General features: G+C 36.0%; 1 pseudogene; it reads left to right on the top strand.

Moving 5' to 3' along the window:
• Positions 1–6,159: 6,159 nt before the first annotated feature.
• On the top strand, positions 6,160–7,047 carry LOC101574359 (annotated as a pseudogene).
• The last annotated feature ends 1,927 nt before the right edge of the window (positions 7,048–8,974 follow it).

The raw sequence follows: 8,974 nt of genomic DNA, 5'->3' as shown, positions 1-8,974 counted from the left end.
GTCCTGTCTGTTCTGCTATCTGCTCAGTGTGGATAGCATCTTGCTCTAAGCCTTTCCAGTTATTCTCTCTTAAGGTGAAGACAAAACCCTCAGGTGAGTATCCTTGTAAGACTGCACAGGATTTGGACATTCATACAAACACATCACAGCATGAGACCACTATAAAGTAAACAATCAAACTCAAATAGGTGATCAGTGTGGTATCAATGCATTAAACAAGAGGGGAACATTCATATTTCACTGGAAATAATATTATAACCTAACAAACATCCCAAAACATCATGATATACCTTGCATTCACATGTACTGTAAGGCACACAAAAGAACACACAGCACAGTAACCTGTCTCACTGGTTCATAAAACCCAGGGTCATCATGGTCCTCTAGCAGCTGTGCCACAAAGTTCTACTCCCTCACAATTACATGTCTTCCCAAAGTTTTATTGGAGCCATATCCTGATTCAAAACTCATACTTCAATGTGATTAATATAAAAAAGACAATGCAGCAAACACCAAATTCACAGGGATGCAACTAAGTAGGTACATGGACACCTCCTTGCCTGGCACAAGGGCCCTCTGCAGCTGAACCCACAGATAGGAAGTCTAATTCTCCATTTTTATGCATGACTGGATAATAAGTACTGATGTATAGTCAGCTACTAATAAAGAAGGACAAGTATTTCTTCTGATCAGACATAAAAATTGTAACTCCTCATAAATCTTTTTGAGTAAATGCCTTTTAGGAATCTTGAAAGCAATCCTTAGAGGAGGAAGAGGGGTGAAGGACACAAAAGAAATTCTCTAATTTTTGTAAGTTTTTGTGAGCCTACAGTTATTTCAAAAATAAGAGAAGCATTTTAAAAAATAATTGCTTCCAACTCACTTTTCATCTCTAATAAATAGTACATAAAATTACATGCAATGTAGAGCAGATAAAATAGTCATATCAAGATATATTAATTCTCCCAAGAAACTACAACATATCCCAAACTCTATTAACAAAGTCCCAAACCCTAAGTTACTAGATTTCAAACCTGATTACAACAAATTGCACAAGAAATGCCTGAAGCCTGATAACAATGAAGACAAACAGAAAGTTGGATGAGGCACCTGGGCAACTCTAATCGGTCTGTTCAGAATTTTTAAGTGACTAAGTAGCATTCCTTAAATAAATACTTTATGGTACAGAATGTGATGCACACTGTGAAGACAATAAAGGGCATACACACTAAAAAGTGAGGAAGCATGCAGGGTAAAAGGACCACAAGAATCTGTGAGGAGAATTAAAGGGAGAGGCCAGGTCAGTAAGAATAAGATGATCGATTAAAGTATAGAAAACTCCTTTTTTTAAATAAAGGAAGTTTATTTTGAAAAGAGCAGAAAAAAATTATATTTGTTCTAAAGAATTTCTCATGTATATGCATGTACATACATGGTGTGATCAAAAATACAGAAAATGTTTAAATTTTTAATTTATTATAGTAGAAGGCACAATCCCCTCAAAATCCTCTCTCTACTTCAAGCACACTTATTCCAACCCTCTTGTACTTTCTGAAGCAGTTCTAGAAGTCCTCTTTCCTGAGCCTCTTCAGTTGCACTGTCACAGCTGCCTCAATGTCCAGAGTTAATTCAAAACATTTATTTTCCATGATCATTTTGTCTTTGAGGAAAACCCAGGTAGATAAGGGCACACCATCCATCACGCCTTTACAAGCCTGCTGTTTGTCAGACAGCACTTGGCAACACATTCACTGTATCTTTACCTCATAAAAACACTCAGGAAAGAGGACTTACAGAACTGCTTCAGAAAGGGCATAAGAAATGGGATGGTATGTTCAGTGTGAGGGCACATAATGGCAGTATGCTCTTATGGTAATAAAAATCATGACTGTTTTGTGTTTTGAGGACAAGATTTAACTATGTGACTCAGACTTGCCCTAAACTCACTATGGTGCCCTGATTGGCCTGAAAACTCACAATGATTCTTCTGCCTCAGCCTCCCAAGTGCTGAGATTATAGGCATGTACCACTACATCCAGCTTTTGTAAAAAATGTTTAAATTTAAACATTCACCATAAATTTTGATCACACCTCACATATACGATATCATGATCATTTCTCATCGCCTTACACCCTTCCATCATTTTCCTGATCCCTTCCTATCTTTAAAAAGTCTGTCTCCCAGTATCTGGCCATCTCTTCTTTATTTTACTCAGCATTTATTTGAGTTTCTCAAAGAAAAATCGTGCAAAATTTAATTTCTGTGTCTGGCTTATTTCACTTAACATTCTGGTCTCAAGATCAGTTATCCTTTCCTAAATCTATAGTACTAAGTTTTCCAAGGCCCATGTGCCAAGTGTCATCAAAAGGAAGGTCTTGTTCCAGCCTTTGATACAGCAATGTCCAGGCAAGTCTGGAAACATTTGCTTGGGACAATTCCATTTAACTTCTCCAAGAAATAAAGTCACCTAGAACAAAAGGAGGTTTTCTGAAACTCACTGTTGTTTTTTGATTTCTTTTGTTTTTGAGATAGGGCCTCACTATGTAATTCAGACTGGTCCTGAACTCACTATGTAGCCCCACTGGCCTTGAATTTGTAGTAATCCTCCTGCTTCAGCCTCCCCAGTGCTGGGAATATAGACATGCAGCACCATTCCCAGCCTAAAATTCATTGGGTTTTTTTGTTGTTTCTGTTTTTATTTTATGTATTTGGTACAGAGTCTTACTATGCAGCTCAGACTCACAGTGATCTTCCTGTTTTCAGCCTCCCCTGCACTGGGATTATAAGCATGCATCACCATGCCCAGTCTCGGTGGCCAGCATGGCATGTGGTGCTGGGGATCAAACCCCAGTCGTTGTGCTTACCTAAGCAGGCATTTAGTCCACTGAGCTATCTTGCCAACCCTTGAAACTCATTGTTTTTAAAACAATAGTTTAGTGAAATTCACCATAATTGTTCTTCATAATTATTTCAATGTTCTACACTATTATGTACATAAGAGAAAAACAAAAGCTATCTACTATATCAAATAATTCCATCTTCTACTAAATCAGTACATTTTGGGTCAATCCCACAGGAGGTACACTACCTGAAATGTAAATGTCCTTATAAAATGCAGACTGATGTACTGAAGCACTTCTCAGCACTGCGAGTGCTGTAAGATGGCTGCACTTAAATTATGAGGAAAAAAAAAAAAAACAAATAAAGTACCAACTCTTAAATAAATAATTCAAATATAAGGAAAAAAGGAAAAGTATTAATCTTTAGGTTAAAAAAAACTACATAAAATTTCAAGTTCAGAGCTGGGGATACAGTAGCACAAGCACCTACCTGGCAAGCACAATGTTCTGAGTTTGATTCCTCATACCAAAAAAACAGAAAAAGAAAAAGAAAACTCTAAATTCATTTTGTTACAAGTCTGGTTATACAAAGGATTACTTACTGTTGTGTATAATCACCATGTAATTCTCCAGCAGAAAAATAATATACATTTAATTCTATTTAATTTTAAAATAATATGCCACTAAACCACTTTTCAGATAAAAAAAAAAAAACATAGTCAAGCCAATAGCTTAGAATCAGACTTTTTGAAGGGTTAAGAATTGTTTCTCTACATAAAGGTTTACAAAGGCAAACACTGAATATTTATTTTGATTTTATAATCAACATATTGGGAAATGCTTATCCATCCTAAGGTGAAAAGCCTCTATACAGGCTCTAGTTTGCAGCTATTATCCATCCTCAAAAGTTCAATTCTTCATGAAACATGGTCTCCAAGGTACCAGCACTGCTGAAATCACTAGAATATTTTAAATCTGGGGATTTGTTGGCCAGCATTCTAGTTATGAAAGCTAAAAATACTCAGTGTGTAGGCTCTGTGGGCTCACCCATGGAGCAGGGGCAAGACAATCATTTCAAGGACTCACCAGGTCTAGCACAGGGTACTGGGGGGCACAAGGTTAATATGAGCTATGGAGTGAAAGGGATGATCTCAAACTACTGCCTATTAGACTCAATTTTTCAATTGCAGGTTTGATGAAAGCTTTTCCCAACTCAACAACCAAAAAGTAAAAGTTGTACATAAAATAGATATATGCACACAAAGTTTGAGGCACTCAGAGTGAGAGCTTAAGAAAAATACTTAAATGTTTGTTCATTCAGCCAACTAACATTCATTACTATGCAAGGAGCTATTCTCAATTCTGGCACAGTGCAACACAAGAGTAAAGAACGCTGTGGCAGGGAGCAGCAACAATAATAAATAACATATGTATGGACATTCACGGCTCTGAACAAGGTTTCATAAAGATCACCTCATCAGTCTCTCCTAACTCCTCTGTGAATCAGGTTTCACAATCATTTTAGAAATGAAAATAATGGAAACAGTTTTTTCATCTCCCAAATTAAGCACCTAATAAAGAGAGCTGAGGCCTCAAGTCAGGTATGAACAGGATATAGTGTCTGCATCTTGTACTATGAATAACCTCTAAGAAGGTAACAATATGCATTGTATTAATTTTTTTTGACAGAACCAGGGATTGAACTCAGGCCCTTGCGCTTGCCAGGGAAGCATGTATTCCACTAAGCCATTTCCCCGGGCCCTGTATTGTATTAATTATTGAAACTGTCCTATTAATCAGTTATTTTTCCCATAATTTTATTGAGAAACAAATAGCAATGAGACAGTTTCAAACCAAATTGGTAGGATAGTTTCAATCATTAACACTATTAATCGGTTTTGAAACTGTCTCATGATATGTTTCTCAATAAAATTAATTTTAAAAAGGTGAGGTATGAGTCTTACAAATGCAAATCTTCATAGGTTGCTGAGTAAAACTGCGTATGAGGCACTCTATTTTGGTGTTAACAATGAGGATAAGTTGTGCATGATTTTTCATAGAAAGTTGCTTTTTAGTTTTTCTGTTTTTTAAGAATACTTCACAGATCCAGAATCTGATATCTACCAATTCTAATGTTTCTAATCTCTTTTCTACTACTTATTATATAAGACGAACACATTGTTGAATGAGTCTACCTGGTTAGTTCAGTTTTCTAAACAAAGAAGCTAACCACCCAGATACTTAAATCTTCCTTTCATGAAATAATATACTAGATAAAAATTTTGACAGCCTCTCAGTACCCGTGGACGGCCTCTCAATACACGTGGACAGCCTCTCGGTACATGTGGATGGCTTCTCGGTACACATGGACAGCCTCTCAGTACATGTGGCATGAAAGCAGGAGGTCTCCATATGTAGTCCAGGCTGGCTTTGAATTCAGTATCCTCCTGCCTCATCTTCCTGTGAGCTGGAATTACAGATGTGTCCCACATAAGAAACTTTATAAAGTAGTGTTTTGGGAATGGGGAAATACTGGAAAAGGAGTATCTCAAAAGTAGATTTCTCCAAGTGGAATTTCCCAGTGGCAGCAGGTTTTAAAGAGACCAAACTGGATGTGATTTTCCATTGAAGAAGACAAACTGGATGTTGGAAAAACAAGTGGAGTCTTGCTAGAATAATCCTGAGAAGATAATGAGCAGATAAGGAGACATCAAGACTTGGGAAGTAAGTTGCATCCATCTGCAATAAACACTGATGAGAAAAATGTGACTATAAGAAAACTAGAAAAATCCTTTTCTCACAGACCATATTTCTCTTAAGGCAACACCTTTCTGAAATTTTTATTTCAAAAGATAATTTAGACTTAATTATGAGGCAAGCTGTATAGAAAAGAATCACCAGTTTTATTAATTTGGAAATCCTCTACCAGAGCTTACTCCTTGTGATAATAGCCCCTTGTGAGTCAGTGTAGAAATCCTTTTGTACCCTGTCTGATAGCAGAGCATTCATTACCTGAGAGAATCTTATGAATTTACTGAATGTGGGTGAACATTTATTTACATGTCTCATTGAATAGAAGTCATGCTAAAGAGACTGTGCTTTTAAGGAATAATTGAAAAACCATTAGCTAGATGACAGATCTCATTGAATAGCAGAAAATTCATACTGGAAAGAAACCAGTGAATATAGCATACTCTAATTGAATATTAGAACTTTATACTGGAGAGAAAGATTTGATTGTGGTACTGGTGGCAAAATTATCTCAAACTTTGTCCCTTGTTCTGCATTTGAGAACAGAAATTTTATAAATGTAAGAAATGTGGAAATATTTTCAGTCAAAAGTAAATCCTCATTCATCAGAAAATTTATACTGGCAAGCAGTCTTGTAAATGTGGGAAAGCTTCCATTCCGATGTCACACCTCAGTCAGCAGAGAAATTGTAGTGGGGGAGCTCCCTTTGCCTGTAAGGTATGTGGGAAAATCTTCAGCCACAAATCCAACCTAAATGAACATGAGCATTTTCATACTAGAGAGAAACCTTTTGAATGTAATGAATGTGGGAAAGCCTTTAGCCAAAAGCAATATGTCACTAAACATCACAACACCCATACTGGAGAAAAGCTTTTTGAATGTAATGATTGTAGAAAATCCTTCAGCCAGAAAGAGAACCTCCTTACCCATCAGAAAATTCACACTGGAGAGAAACCTTTTGAGTGCAAAGATTGTGGAACAGCTTTCGTTCAGAAGTCAAAATTCATCAGACACCAGAGAACTCACACCAGAGAGAAGCCCTTCATATGTAAACAGTGTGGGAAAACTTTTAGTGGCAAATCGAATCTTACTAAGCATGAGAAAATTCATATAGGAGAGAAGCCCTACGGATGTAATGAATGTGGAAAAGCCTTTTCTCAATGAACATCACTTATTGTACATGTGAGGATTCATTCAGGTGATAAACCTTATGAATGCAATGTATGTGGAAAAGCCTTCTCTCAGAGTTCTTCTCTCACAATGCATGTGAGAAGCCATACAGGTGAGAAGCCCTACAGTTGTAATGAATGTGGGAAAGCTTCCTCACAGATCTCAACTCTAGGCCTGCATTTGAGAATACACACAGGTAAGAAGCCTTATCAATGTAGTGAGTGTGGAAAAGCTTTCAGCCAGAAGTCACACCACACTAGACATCAGAAAGTCCATACTCATTAAGACCTGTAAATAGCTTCAGAATGAGAATACACCAGGAATTTGTATCTCACAGTGTAACAGAAATATTTTGAAGTAGAGCATCCTGAGTGAAATGAACTTTTAAAAAAATGCTAAGACTTTAGAGGACACCAATAGTTCGTCCTGATGAAAAAAACATTCTTATGATAAAAAGACTGCTCAAACAACAACAAAAATTACATCAAAAGTAGCACTGACTTTAGATGCATTTCCCTAAAATTAGGAGCAGAAAATAAAGGATTGTTACTATACTCAGCATAAAGCTGGCAATCTTTGCCAGTATAAGAAAAGTTACAAGTACTACAAAGGAAACAAAAACGTATGATCATATGCAAGTAATAAGCCTTTGTGATAGTGATTCAGTAAAGCAGAAGAGATTCTATAAAGACCTATGCAGTTATTTGAATTTGAAATATGAAAGAGATGGCATTAGGACAAGAGGAAATAATTTTTTAAAAATTATTTGAGGTAATTGTTATCTAAGAATGGCTCATGGATTATATAGAAAAGTAAAACTCACCAGAATGAAGACAGCATTATTAAAAGCTAGTGTACAAAAAATGGTTTTGACCTTGGGAGCAGGAAAGCATTTCTTGTAACAAATTAAAAATACATACTTAATAAGTATATTCAGGAAATATTAGGAGTTTCTCTGTAGCTCAATTTGTAGAAACTAGATATTAGAAACAATTCAAATATCCATCTAAAATGAGAATGTGAAGTTCTTATGATGGAATACTACGCATCTATAAAAATGCAGCAGATGAAAGCCACATGTTCATGGAAATACCTAAAAAGTTGAGATGGAAAAAAGTTGGAGAATGGTATATATATAGTACAGTGACTTTGTAAATTTGAATTATACACATTTGCCTGAAGTTCAGTACTTTATATTGCTAATGGTTATGCATAAATATGTAAATGTTTTGGAAATCAATTGGAAGGATACAGACCAAACTCCTGATGATGGCCTGTGAAGAATGGAGAAGGGATGGGAATGAGTGTGGGGGTGGGATGGGGAGGGGCTTCATCTTTTTATATAAATATCTATTTCTTTGCAAGTAAATATATGAAGAGACTAATTCTGCATTGTGGTATAAGGATATCTTGCCTTATTTTTTGTAATTTTCTGTATTTCTAAAGTTTCACAAAATTAAAAGAATAGGGTGATGAGAATCTGTATCTGTAGAAGTTATGCTATAATAAATTCCCAAATACTAGACTTTTTATAGAACTTATTTCTAAAAATGTTATCAGCAATAAGTGGATGGACTTACTGTATGTAGCATGAAATCTATTTTATTAAAATTTTTTAAAATGAGATTCTAAAAAGAATTTCATGAGCAAAATACCTAAACAATACTCATACAGAAAGAATAATCAGTACCCATATGAAAAGGTGCCCTCGAAAGTGCAAATTAAAACCACGATGAGATAACTTTACATCCACAGAATAAGTAAAATTTTAAAAAGACAGTACTAACTTTCCATAACCATGTAGGGAAGAGGAAAGCCCCATATGCAAATATTTACCTGTGCACAGATTCATATCCACTTTGAAGGAAGATACCATCCCAGCACTACCATAGCAATTCCACTGATCACACTCACAACAGAAATTCCCCAATGTACTACAACATATGCACGAGAATGCCCACAGCAGCACAATTCTTATCAGCCAGAACCCAGAAACAATCCAACTGTCCATCAAGCATAAAACACCTAAGTTAATGGTGGCAATCTCCTCAGGAGGAACACCACATCAAATACAGCGATGAGGATGAACAAGCTGCTACTATACACAAAACAATAGTTGCACAAACACAATGTTGAGCAAATTAAGTCAGCTAGAATATATACCATGTGACTCACTCAGAAAGTTTAATAACATGTTAAAAAGTAACTCCCG

Source organism: Octodon degus, unplaced genomic scaffold (assembly GCF_000260255.1).
Source record: "Octodon degus isolate 3935 unplaced genomic scaffold, OctDeg1.0 scaffold00269, whole genome shotgun sequence".
In the NCBI taxonomy this organism is placed as follows: Eukaryota; Metazoa; Chordata; class Mammalia; order Rodentia; family Octodontidae; genus Octodon; species Octodon degus.
The sequence above is the reverse complement of the archived record's forward strand: the minus strand, read 5'-3'. Positions and strand labels throughout refer to the sequence as shown.